This window comes from Oryx dammah, unplaced genomic scaffold (assembly GCF_014754425.2).
Source record: "Oryx dammah isolate SB20612 unplaced genomic scaffold, SCBI_Odam_1.1 HiC_scaffold_19, whole genome shotgun sequence".
NCBI lineage: Eukaryota > Metazoa > Chordata > Mammalia > Artiodactyla > Bovidae > Oryx > Oryx dammah.
This window is the reverse complement of record NW_024070203.1, coordinates 76,620,217-76,633,405: the sequence shown is the minus strand read 5'-3', so window position 1 is coordinate 76,633,405 and position 13,189 is coordinate 76,620,217. Positions and strand designations below refer to the sequence as shown.

The 13,189-nt window shown below is 37.7% G+C and overlaps 1 protein-coding gene and 1 pseudogene across 3 annotated transcripts in view; one reads left to right on the top strand and one right to left on the bottom strand.

Annotated features, from left to right (window-relative positions):
- Nucleotides 1-13,189, top strand: part of VPS13B (vacuolar protein sorting 13 homolog B) — a 772,631-nt gene that overhangs the window by 264,470 nt on the left and 494,972 nt on the right. The gene's annotated exons all lie outside the window — the stretch shown is intronic.
- On the bottom strand, nt 7,210-8,420 carry LOC120878436 (annotated as a pseudogene).

Sequence of the window (13,189 nt, the reverse complement as noted above, 5' to 3'; positions counted from 1 at the left end):
TTCATGGTCCAGAAAAATCTGTATTTGGACTTGAACTGAAATTTTATCGAACTTGTCTGTTTTTTATCTTACGTTTATGACACGTGAGTGAGTTTATGGTTGGTTGTCTAAGTGAAGAGGAACTAAAAAGCCTCTTGATGAAAGTAAAAGTGGAGAGTGGAAAAGTTGGCTTAAAGCTCAACATTCAGAAAACGAAGATCATGGCATCCAGTCCCATCACTTCATGGGAAATAGATCGGGAAACAGTAGAAACAGTGTCAGACTTTATTTTTTTGGGCTCCAAAATCACTGCAGATGGTGATTGCAGCCATGAAATTAAAAGACGCTTACTCCTTGGAAGAAAAGTTATGACCAACCTAGACAGAATATTCAAAAGCAGAGACATTACTTTGCTGACTAAGGTCCGTCTAGTCAAGGCTATGGTTTTTCCTGTGGTCATGTATGGATGTGAGAGTTGGACTGTGAAGAAGGCTGAGCACCAAAGAATTGATGCTTTTGGACTGTGGTGTTGGAGAAGACTCTTGAGAGTCCCTTGGACTGCAAGGAGATCCAACCAGTCCATTCTGAAGGAGATCAGCCCTGGGATTTCTTTGGAAGGAATGACGCTGAAGCTGAAACTCCAGTACTTTAGCCACCTCATGCGAAGAGTTGACTCATTGGAAAAGGCTCTGATGCTGTAAGGGATTGGGGGCAGGAGGAGGAGGGGATGACAGAGGATGAGATGGCTGGGTGGCATCACTGACTCGATGGACTTGAATCTGAGTGAGCTCCGAGAGTTGGTGATGGACAGGGACACCTGGTGTGCTGCGATTCATGGGGTTGCAAAGAGTCGGACATGACTGAGTGAACTGAACTGATGCATATAATTTTAGTATCTTTTATTTCTTATTTGTATTTTAATCATTGTCTAGGCTTCCAGCATTGGAAGTGGTAGTCAGCATCTTCTTTTCATGATTTTTAAAAGAACACTAATACTTTCCCATTTAGTGTGATAGGTGCTCAGTCATGTCCAATTCTTTGGAGCCACATGGACTGTAGCCCTCGAGACTCCTCTGTCCATGGAATTTTCCAGGAAAGAATACTGGAGTGAATTGCCACTTCCTACTCCAGGGGATCTTCCTGACCCAGGGATCAAATCCACATCTCTTGTGTCTCCTGCATTAGCAGGTGGATTCTTTACCACTAGCACCACCTGGGAATCCCCGAGTGTGATATATAACTGTATTAAATATGATGTGATATAAATATATATATCTTGCTGATATCTTAATCAGGTAGTGAAATTTCCATTACTAAACTATATTTGCAGTCCTACAACAAACCCATCTTTGTCATGATTTATTTTTATTTTAACACTGGACTGGAAGAAACACAAGCTGGAATCAAGATTGCCGGGAGAAATATCAATAACCTCAGATATGCAGATGATACCTCCCTTATGGCAGAAAGTGAAGAGGAGCTGAAAAGCCTCTTGATGAAAGAAGAGAGTGAAAATGTTGGCTTAAAGCTCAACATTCAGAAAACGAAGATCATGGCATCTGGTCCCATCACTTCATGGGAAATAGATGGGGAAACAGTAGAAACAGTGTCAGACTTAATTTTTTGGGCTCCAAAATCACTGCAGATGGTGATTGCAGCCATGAAATTAAAAGATGCTTACTCCTTGGAAGAAAAGTTATGACCAACCTAGATAGCATATTCAAAAGCAGAGATGTTACTTTGCCAACTAAGGTGCGTCTTAGTCAAGGCTGTGGTTTTTCCTGTGGTCATGTATGGATGTGAGAGTTGGACTGTGAAGAAGGCTGAGCACCGAAGAATTGATGCTTTTGAACTGTGGTGTTGGAAAAGACTCTTGAGAGTCCCTTGGACTGCAAGGAGATCCAACCAGTCCATTCTGAAGGAGATCAGCCCTGGGATTTCTTTGGAGGGAATGATGCTAAAGCTGAAACTCCAGTACTTTGGCCACCTCATGCAAAGAGTTGACTCATTGGAAAAGACTCTGATGCTGGGAGGGACTGGGGGCAGGAGGAGAAGGGGACGACCGAGCATGAGATGGCTGGATGGCATCACTGACTCGATGGACATGAGTCTGAGTGAACTCCGAGAGTTGGTGATGGACAGGGAGGCCTGGTGTGCTGTGATTCATGAGGTCGCAAAGAGTTGGACACGACTGAGTGACTGAACTGAATTGAACTGAAATGATAAATAATGTATGTCAAATGTTGTGAGAGATAGCTAACACAGTACCTAGAAATTTATTGTATACACTCGAATAATTAAAACTTTATTTTTTAAAATTTAAATTTATTTATTTTAATTGTAGGCTAATTACTTTACAACATTGTATTGGTTTTGCCATACATCAACATGAATCCGCCGCAGGTGTACATGTGTTCCCCATCCTGAGCCCGCCTCCCACATCCCTCCCCATTCCATCCCTCTGGGTCATCCCAGTGCACCAGCCCCAAGCATCCTGTATCCTGCATTGAACCTGGACTGGTGATTCGTTTCTTATATGATATTACACATGTTTCAGTGCCATTCTCCCAAATCATTCCACCCTTTCCCTCTCCCACAGAGTCCAAAAGACTGTTCTATACATTTGTGTCTCTTTTGCTGTTTCGCATACAGGGTTATCGTTACCATCTTTCTAAATTCCATATATATGCGTTAGTATACTGTATTAGTGTTTTCCTTTCTGGCTTACTTCACTCTGTATAATTGGCTCCAGTTTCATTGATTAAAACTTTAAAGTTTGGTTTTTAGAAGGATTTTGTAAAAGATTGGAATGGCCTTTAAAAGTTTGGTGGAATTTTCCTTAGAACTCTTCAGTCCTGCCTCCCACTTTTCTTCTCATCCATCTTACCTCCCCTCCCTTTTTCCTTGTCTTTTTTTTTCTTTGCGTTTTTGTCTTTCTACTGTTATAACCCCTTTTCCATACCCTTCCTCCTTTCCTTCCTCTTTTTTCTCCTCTTCTTTGTTCTATTAAAAATAATTTTAAACTACTGTTTCAATTCCTGTGGAAGGTTTGTGTGTGTGTATGTGTTAGTCACTGAGTCATGTCCAACTCTTTGCAGCCCCTTGGACTGTAGTCTCCCAGACTGCTCTGTCCATGGAATTCTCTAGGCAAGAATACTGGGGTGGGTTGCCATTTCCTTCTCCAGGGGATCTTCCTGACCGAGGGATTGAACCCAGGTATCCTGCATTGCAGGCAGATTCTTTACCATTTGAGCCACCAGGGAAATCGCTAGAGGGTTCAGTATTCATATTTCCTGCTGCTGTTGCTGCTAAGTCGCTTCAGTCGTGTCCGACTCTGTGTGACCCCATAGGCGGCAGCCCACCAGGCTCCCCCGTCCCTGGGATTCTCCAGGCAAGAACACTGGAGTGGGTTTCCATTTCCTTCTCTATCATATTTCCTACTTCTGTTGAATTAGTTTTGGTAAGTTTTTTTTTTCTAAGAAGTCACCCAGAAAATTTTGCCCTGTTTAATTTATCATTATTTCAGACTTGAATGTTAGTTTATATGGTTACAGAATTTTGCCTTGATAATGACTTTCTTTTTTCCTTTCACAAGCTTGTTAATCTGATTGTTATTCCTTTTTAGGTAATGTGTCTATTCTTTTTACTTCATTTCTTATCTTATGGTTACAGTTATTTTGTGTAATCTAACCCTAGTTCATTTAGCTGTGGTTTTCATTTTATCTTAACTTGGGAATCATTTTGCTTTCTGAATCTGAAATTTTGTCTTTCAGCAATGCTGGTAAATTCTCTGTTGTTATTTCCTTAAGTATTACTTTTCCCCACTTTTCTCTTTCTGCAATTTTGATAAAACATATGCCGAATACGATTATTCTGTCATTCTTGTCTCTATATCGCTCTTTTATATTTTTAATGTTTTGTAATTTGTGTCATGTTCTCAGTGATTTCTCTGGATAACTTTTCAGGGTATGAATTTTTTCTAATTTGTATGATCTGCTGTTTTAACTTATCCTCTGTGTTTTAGTTTCAGTGAAGGCAGTGTTTTAAAAATTCATTTTGAACTTCTTTCAGCTCTCTAGTCTTTTTGATTATAACTGATTCTTAAATTTTCCACTCCATCATTTTGTTCTTTAATTCAAACATTATTATACTGTCATCTGCATGTAATAATGCTGTTATTTAAAGTTTTCTCAGGTCTGTTTTTGTTATTTCCTTTTGATCATATATCATGATAGTTTATTTTGTCATTTTTGTAATTTTGAATTATTGGCCCATATTTGATACTGAATTGTCTAAGGGGGTATTTTGTAACCTGTGTTGAGCATCTATATCTTTTAACAGCGTTTATTTCTAAACAGATTTTATCAGTCTGTTTTAATGTCTTTACGGTTTTTTTGATTATGCAGATTATGGAATATTGATCCTCTAATTCACTGAGCTTTTAAAAAATTATGCCAGATTTTATTTTGCAGTCTGTATTTAGTAATATGTATTGATGGATCTTTATAAGTCCCTTAATTTATAAGAATTTCCTTTTATTTAAGCATGCTAAAAGGTGTAATAGTTTATTTTTTAAGACTATTCATAAACCCTTCTTTTAGCTAATCCAGGAAAAAACTATAAATTTAGGTAAAGCTGCCTGTTTATTTTTCCCTTTCTCATTTCCCTTCTCCAGCCAAGAGTAGTCACTGTCTTGAACCTGGCATTGAGTGTTACTGCACATACATTCATACTTTTGGTATGCTTGTGTGTGTGCATGTGCCATTCAGCAGTACAGAGTATTCTTTTGTGTAATATTGTATAAGTGGTATTGTGGTAAATTATAAAGCTTGATACAAATTTCTCTCATCCCTATTATTCTTGCAAGTTGTCACATTGTAGATCCTTCCATAAAGTGGAAGGATCACCTCTTTAATCTGGCTGGTACCTATGACTGGCTTTGGCCGAAAGGACGTTAGCAAACGTGACAAAGAGACTTGAAAACCACTTGCATTTTGAAGCTTGCTTTTCTGCTACATTTGGAGCCCTGAGACCACTATGTGAAAAAGTTTGAACAAGAATATGAGAGACTATGTTGAGGAAAGATAAGGTGCTGTACTCTGCAGGAAATCAGCCTCTTTCTAACCTGGCAACTGATCACAGATGTCAGAATCAGCCTCAACTGAGATCCATCAAGGATTCCACGTGGACTTTCCAGTTGGGGCCACCCTTAGTGGGTGACCTGCAGAATAAGAGGCCAAATAAATGTTCATTGTTTTAACACTCTTCAGTTTTGGAGTGGCATGTTACTGAGCAAACGTTAGCAGCCACACATATCATTCCATTTATATTCTTTCTCCAGCTTCATTTTCTTACTCAGCTTATGTATAACTGTAGTTCATTCATTTTTTCTCTTATTATATTAATCCATTATGTGAATGTGTACCACTTTTTTTCATTTTTCAATAATTTCCTGTTGCCCTAAATTACAAGTCCTGCTGTCATGAATATTCTTGTGCATGTTTCCTTATTTACTCGTGCAAGACTTTTCAATAATCTTTTAAGTTTTAGGTCTAACTTTAGGTCTAACTATTTATCCTGTTAAAAAAAAATAACCCTCAATTTATGTTAAGAAATGTTATTCAGATCATTATATAACTTGCCCCTGTTCATTTCGATAAGGTTGGATTGACTGAACTGGTATTATTGGCTATACCTGAGAATTATCATTTTATTTTTATAATCTGCTGACTGACTGTGATCAAACGTGAACCAGTAATACCTCTGAAGTACATTTCATAAGATTTTTCCATGTGGTGCTAAGATTAATTTTATGTCTTATAGTGTTGTTTTTTTTTCCTTCAGCTTTTTTGAGGCTAATTAACAAATAAATAGTCATGTTTTAAAGTATCTAACAAAATAAACTCTATTTATAGCCCATGTTTATCACATTTCCGATCATAGATGAAATCATGATTGCTAAATAAAGTGATTGTGGAGATAAATATTTTTAGATGACATGCAAAAGTTATTTGTTTTGCCTCTGCAATGCTAAACACCGTGGACATAATTAGATGATGCTGTTTCTCCTGTGGAACCATTTAAAACAACTCTATTCTAAATGTCAAGGTGATTCTGATTAGAGAACGATGCTTGGTATTAACATTTTGAAATTTGGTTTAAATGATGTAAGAATGGTCATATCATTTTATCTTCATAGAATAATGAAGTTCAGTCATCATGATTCATTACTTGTGAGGAAGCTTTTTTAAAGGCTTTATTTTTCACTTATTGATAGAATGATTTGAATGTTTTATTTTTAAGTATAAATTATTTTCATTTATCCTGTAAATTTAATGATAAATGTAATATATAGTTTATATATTTGAAATACATACAAAGTTGAATTACAGGAGTCTTTTCATACCACGAAAAGTTTCTGCCAAATGCCCATCTTTGAGTGTTAACTTTGAGAAAATTTGCAACTCTCAGCAGGCTTCCAGTTTTTCATACTTAAAATAGACCATTTCTGTCTCATGGAAAGGAAAACAGAAGTTTATTTTTAAGGAATGTAGAATCCTTTACATATTTGAAAATAACGAGCTTTTTTCTTCCTATTTAGTTTTATAGTTCCTTATTGGAGGTATAAATCAGTATGGTTAAAGTTGTTAGATAAATATAGGATATCAATTTGAACTTCAGATAAACAACAAATAATATTTGTTACATACTTGTATGATAAAAAACTCATTGTTCATCTGAAATTGAATTTAGCTGAGCAACCTATATTTGCTTTTCACCTCTCTTCTTTTCACAGCTATTTGTAAGGCCTCCCCAGACAGCCATTTTGCTTTTTTGCATTTCTTTTCCATGGGGATGGTCTTGATCCCTGTCTCCTGTACAATGTCACGAACCTCATTCCATAGTTCATCAGGCACTCTGTCTATCAGATCTAGGCCCTTAAATCTGTTTCTAACTTCCACTGTATAATCATAAAGGATTTGATTTAGGTCATACCTGAATGGTCTAGCGGTTTTCCCTACTTTCTTCGATTTAACTTTATAATTGGAAAAGAAAGGGTCTTATTGTCAGTTTCAAGAATGAGCACCTCTAAGACAAAGTGATCTGCCAGTGTTGACAAGACTTTACCTCCACAACCAGTTTCCATCCCCCAAGGGGCAGCTTTGGTAACTTCTTAACTGGCTTAGTCCATTGTTGGGAACAGCATTAAGCGCAGGCAGGGAACACTATGGCTTCTGTGTTTCAGGCATTTGTAGCTTTTAAACAGTCTCTCACTATCCTCATTCAGGTTGCCAATGACATTTTTTGAAAAGCTGCAGTACTGGACACAGAATCCAATCATCATTAATGGTTCTTTCCTTTGTTTCACTGTTTCCCCAAATGTTAACAAAAGTAATCCTAACCTATCTCCCTTCTTTCGCACCCCACGACCCACCCCAAATAATACGCTAGTAATAATACACTAGCCAAAAAGTGTACGCATGCTTTGCTGTCAGAATTGCAGAGTTCACACTGTTGGGCAGAAGGCTGTGGGCTGTTGAATTGTTCTTTTAAGTGTCTGTACAGTGTTTCCTAGTCCCCCACATCCCATCTTGTAAGTTTTGTCCTTCATAGAAGGACACAACTTTGCTCTTCTTAACAAAGTTCAGAATCGGTTGCCTTGAAACACTGACCCTCCTTTCCCTCCACTGGGATGGGTGTGCAAACTGTGTAGCATGGCACAGCTTTAAAGCACTTAGGCTGCTGTAGAGCACAGAAACTATACTGGCTCGTTAAGGGACATCTTCTCAAGCCATCTTTATGGTGTCAAGACAAGTAGAACTCCTTCTTTCCCCCACTTGAAACCCACAGTCAGATGTGAGAGGGGCTGGTACTCAGGAGAGTTAATTCTTGTCATTGTTTTTGTCATCATCCTCTGAGGGGTAGGGATGGCTCGTCAGCCTTTCCTCATAGAGGTGTATGACTATCTGCAGGCACTTGACCTTGGCTTCCTTGTCAGGGACCAAGTCAGTGGCATCGGAGTTTTTCCAGTTCCTCTGAAGCATGAGTTCTCCACTGGAGTGTGTCGTTCCAGTAGCCTGTTCCAGTTCCAATCCCTGGGCAAAGCCTCATGGGTTTTCTGACTCTTGTTTCTTCTTGTTTGGTTTGCTCTCTTCCACCTTGTTTTCCGAATCAGAATCAGAATCAGCTTTGCACTTGCCTCCCTCTGATTTATTTGTCCTGTATGCTTTCTTTTGTACATGCAGAAACTCGGCAGTGAGGCCAGGGCGTTCCAGGTTCTCTTCTGCTCCATGCATTGTCCTCTGAGAACCCCTTCCACTTCAGGAGGTGCTCCACTTTGCCGTGTACCACTGGGCAGTCTGGAACTTTTTCCACCACACATTTTCTTCCTCTTCTTCCAGCACCTCCCTCCACTTTCATCTGGTTTTCTTTTTCCCCATAGTGCCAACTTGCTGGTATAAAGGGTGACACTGCTCAGAGCAGTGCCCAGAAGCATGAGAGGAACGGCTGCCACACTGCTGGCGAGTCTTGTCCGGCCAACCAGGGGAGTGGCGGCCAGAAAAGCAGCAAGCCCAGTGACCTTGGTCGAACCCTCTCCCTGAAGTGTACCTGACCCAGGCCAGCTGCCCTCCTCTCAGCCGAACAAAAGGGCCTCGCACTCTTGCAGTACTTTCAATAATTTATTCTATTGGAAAAATAGATTCTTGATTTGAAAATACCATTCTGAAATAAGGTTACTTGCCAACCATGAGTTCTTAAATGTATTCATGCTGTTACTATTTCTAATGTTTATTCCACAGTATTTGTAGCCTTTTTTTAGGTTTCTCTGTCATTGGTTGAGCAATCCCTTTCACTTATTTATCCATCTTCCCACAGAAGTTCTGATCAGTAACTCTTTCGCCTTAAAACTTTCTATGAATCCTTATTGCCCACAGGATTTTAGTCTAAATTTAATTAACTTGAGTGATGTCACCTATTTACTTTCACTCTCTTGATTGGCTTACATTCATTGCTTTTCTTGGTCCTGAACCATGAGAGAGAGAGAGAGAGTGTGTGTGTGTGTGTTAATACCTCAGTATCTTATTTTATTATTATTATTTGGTCATAGTGTGTGGCTTCTGGAATCTTAGTTCCCTGACCAGGGAGTCAACCTGGGCACTAAGTAGTGAGAATGTGGAGTCCTGACCACTGAACCACAAGGAAATTCACCTTACTGAACTTTTTAGATCCAGATCAGACATTATCTCCTCTAAAATGCATCCACTCTCTGAGAAACTGAGTGGTTTCCTCTATCATATTTCTCTAAATTTGCATTGCATCTTATTTATATATTTACTACATAATAGCACATGTACTTTATTTAAATATTTATTCACATTAAATGTGCGTGTTCAAGAGAACTAGCATGTGATGGTCAATAAACTTTTGTTATGAGTCCTGTTACAATAGTAGTGATTGAAAAGTCTTTGACTGTCTTAATATCCAGAGAGAAAAATACATGTCTTATTACAAATCACTGTAGTAGTAGTATACGGGTTGAAAGTGTTCTTGGAAGAATGGTCAGTTCTGACTGGGGGATCAATTTTTTTTAATAGAGGAGCTCAGCTGCTCTTAACACATTTTAGTATAAGGTTATAATCCGTCATTCTTATGTCAGATGGGTTTTTTTAATTTAAATTTTTTAAATTAGAAATTAATTGCTTTACAATGTTGTGTTGGTTTCTGCTGTATAACAGTGCTAATCAGCCATAAGTATACATGTATCGCCTTCCGCTTGAAGCTCTCCCCACGGCCCCCACACCCCGACCCCGGGTCATTACAGCACCAGGTAGAGCTCCCCGTGTTACATAGCAGCTTCTTATTAGCTATCTGTTGTACACATGGTAGTGTATATATGTCAGTGCTGTTTTCCCAGTCTGTCCTGCCCTCTTCCGCCACTGTGCCCACAAGTCCATTCTCTAGGTCTGAGTCATTACTCCTGCCCTGCAAATAGGTTCATTGCACCATTTTCCTGGATTCCCCATTTATATGTCAATATATGATATTTGTTTTCCTCTTTCTGACTTGTTTCACTCTGTATAACGTACCAGATGAATTTTTCTTTCCTGCCATCTTCATTGTGGATGCCATCTTAGCATTCTCAAACATTTATAAGTGAAACATGGTAGAAGTAACTAAAATAAATCTACCTCTGTTGTTTAAAACATCTGATTTCAAAGCTATCCCAGTAGATTATAGGCAGCCTTTCCCTTAAGTGATTTTATTTCCAGTAATTTCAGATGTTTAGGTGCTGACAGCTTATACCATCTTGTCGTTCCTCTGTTACTGTTAGAAGGCAGGGCTCACACAAATAAAATTACCTCATCCAGTGTCTTGTGTCTTTTCTTAAGAGTTTCATCAACTTATTTTCAGCCTTAGTTTGTTTCTGCAGCCTTTCTATAGAAATAGGGACCTCTTGGTTTACAAATAGCTTTTTAGAGTAATTAGAAAAAATGGGGAGTTATAAGAAAGAAGCTAAATTTTAAAAAGATAAAAATTATATATGACAGAAAACTTGACCTTGCTTTGGCTAACAAGTAAAAGAAATAACTTTTTATGTAATTTGAAGAACAGATTTTTCTTTTAAGAAATTCCAAAAGGCAGATTCTAAAAATTTTCTGCAAAGGCTTCCTTGACAGTTTTCTGGTTAAGATGTCACCTTCTCATGCAGGGGGCGTGCGTTCCATCCCTGGTCAGGGAGCTAAGATCCACATGCCTCATGGCCAAAAACCCAGAATGTAAATGACAGAAGCAATAGTGTAACAAATTTAGTAAAGACTTTAAAAGTGGTCCACATTAAAAAAAAAAAACCACACACACACAACACTATTATGCAGTAAGAGCATAATCTGATATATTTAGTTAAAAGCAAAAAACAAAAATACTTCTGTTCTTGATAGTCACACATGTATCAGTACTGCAAAAAAACTGATTAAAAAGGAAAAGCAGTCTTAATATTCTAAGGAAAATTGAATGAAAACCTTATAATAAAAGATTTAATCATATGAAACTAGGAGAAATAGCCTTTAGTATTCTAGTTCTTTGACATATAGCAGCATATAATGAAGAGGTTAAAGGGAAATGATTAATTTTATGATAAATAAAGATTAGTTCATTGATTTTAAAGGCAGACCTGCCTACCTAAGATTTAAGTTGAAGAACTTGTTTTGAGGAGACGCAGTCTTAATATAGCAAACATCTTTGAAAGCATCAGAATACACAGTACTCCTTTGCTAATGTTATCACTTATTAAGAAAAGATAGCACTAAACGCATTCCTGAATCTGTTTCTTGTCATTTCATTTACATGACCCGAGTCTCCCCTAAAGTCTTTCTTTTGAAAGTGATTGAAAATATTTCCCCAAAAGTCCTGGATTCCATATTTTTGTGGAAGGCTCCTTAATGATTTGTGGCAGTTAAAATAACTATGAAGAACAAGAAAAGATCTTTGAAATGTAACTATGTTATTGTATAATATTATGTTTGATTTTTTTGTGATTTTTTTTCATTCGAAAAAGGTTTATAGTATATAGGTATGTCACTTATAATTGATTAAATGATTATATTGATTTCCAGAATTATCAGTTTCATGATCAAGAAAATACCTGTTATTTTAACATTGTTTGTATGAGAAAATGAGATTTGACTTAAGTCATTTCAGCCCACAATTTAGTTTCCTAATGAACATGCCAAAACAATAAAGAATTTTTGTTTAGAGGAATAGATATAGCAGCACAGATTGCTTTCTAAGAATTGGTGTTAGGAAACGTTTGGTTAAGCTGAAAAATGAGTTTTAATTTTTACTGTTAGTAAATGAGAACTTACAATTTTGGGGTAAAATCATTTTTGTGAGCTTGCTACTTCTCTTCATTTTATATTTCAAAGTCTGTGCTTTCTGCTGCTGCTGCTGCTAAGTTGCTTCAGTCGTGTCTGACTCCGTGTGACCCCATAGACGGCAGCCCATCAGGCTCCCCCCGTCCCTGGGATTCTCCAGGCAAGAATACTGGAGTGGGTTGCCATTTCCTTCTCCAATGCATGAAAGTGAAAAGTGACAGTGAAGTCGCTCAGTTGTGTCTGACTCTTAGCGACCTACCAGGCTTCTCCATCCGTGGGATTTTCTAGGCAAGAGTACTGGAGTGGGGTGCCATTGCTTTCTCCCCTGTGCTTTCTAAACAATAGCAAAGAAATATCTTAGGATTCAAATAAATGAAACAAACTAAAATTGGATATTTCATCAGATTCCAGAGAGTGGTTTTAATTTTCATAGATGTTTTTAGTATGTTGATATGCTAGAATTTGAATTTCATCTTTAAATATTTATTTTGAAACTGGATAAAAATTTGCCTGCATCCAGAAAACATGTCAAAATTGAATTTTTTACATGAAAATTGCCTATTATAGTCTACATTATCTTTAGAGATTTCCTATATAAGACATTAGAAATCTGTTTATGGAGATGTCTTTTTAGTTGCCTCTGTCCAGAATCAGAACTTTATTAAAGTACCAAGAATGTTGAATTCAGGTAATTTCAGTGGTCTTTTGAGACGAAAATCTAATTCTGATGGAGTAGTATCCAAAGTGGACTTTTAGCCTAGGCAGAGGATAAGAATGGAACAAAGAAAGGAGAAAATGTCCAGTCATGAGAGAAGGGAAGTTGAGAGTAACAGTGGAGAATGCTACTCACCTACACTACCTACTCTAGTCCTTAGAGTAGATCCTCTGAAAGAGAGCAGGTAGTTTTATCAGCATTTCTTCTCCACTGCTGCTGTTTGTTGGAGTGTGTAATTTCCTTCAGGTATTTGGGATGGGGAAAAGGTTAAGAACTCCTAGACTACTATAACTCTACTTGGTGTGTCTGCTTCCAAGTTTGTTCCTCTGTATTCCTTATACAAAACTGATATTTTTTTCCTCTTTAATATAAATAAATTCATGTTATTCTCCACCCTCTTTTATCATATTGAGAATAGAAAATTCCAGCTGCTTTTTCTAACTTAAAAATCCCCTACCTACCTCTCATCAGATCTGTGACTCTGCTTCTTTTTCACTCTGTTTTGGCTACACTGCCTTTATATTTCTGTTTAGGGCTGTTCTAGTTGTGCCTTCTGTTTGGAATGGTGGTCTTCCTGCTTTGTAGTTGGCTGCCTCTGTGTCCGCTTACGGGTCAGTTTCAT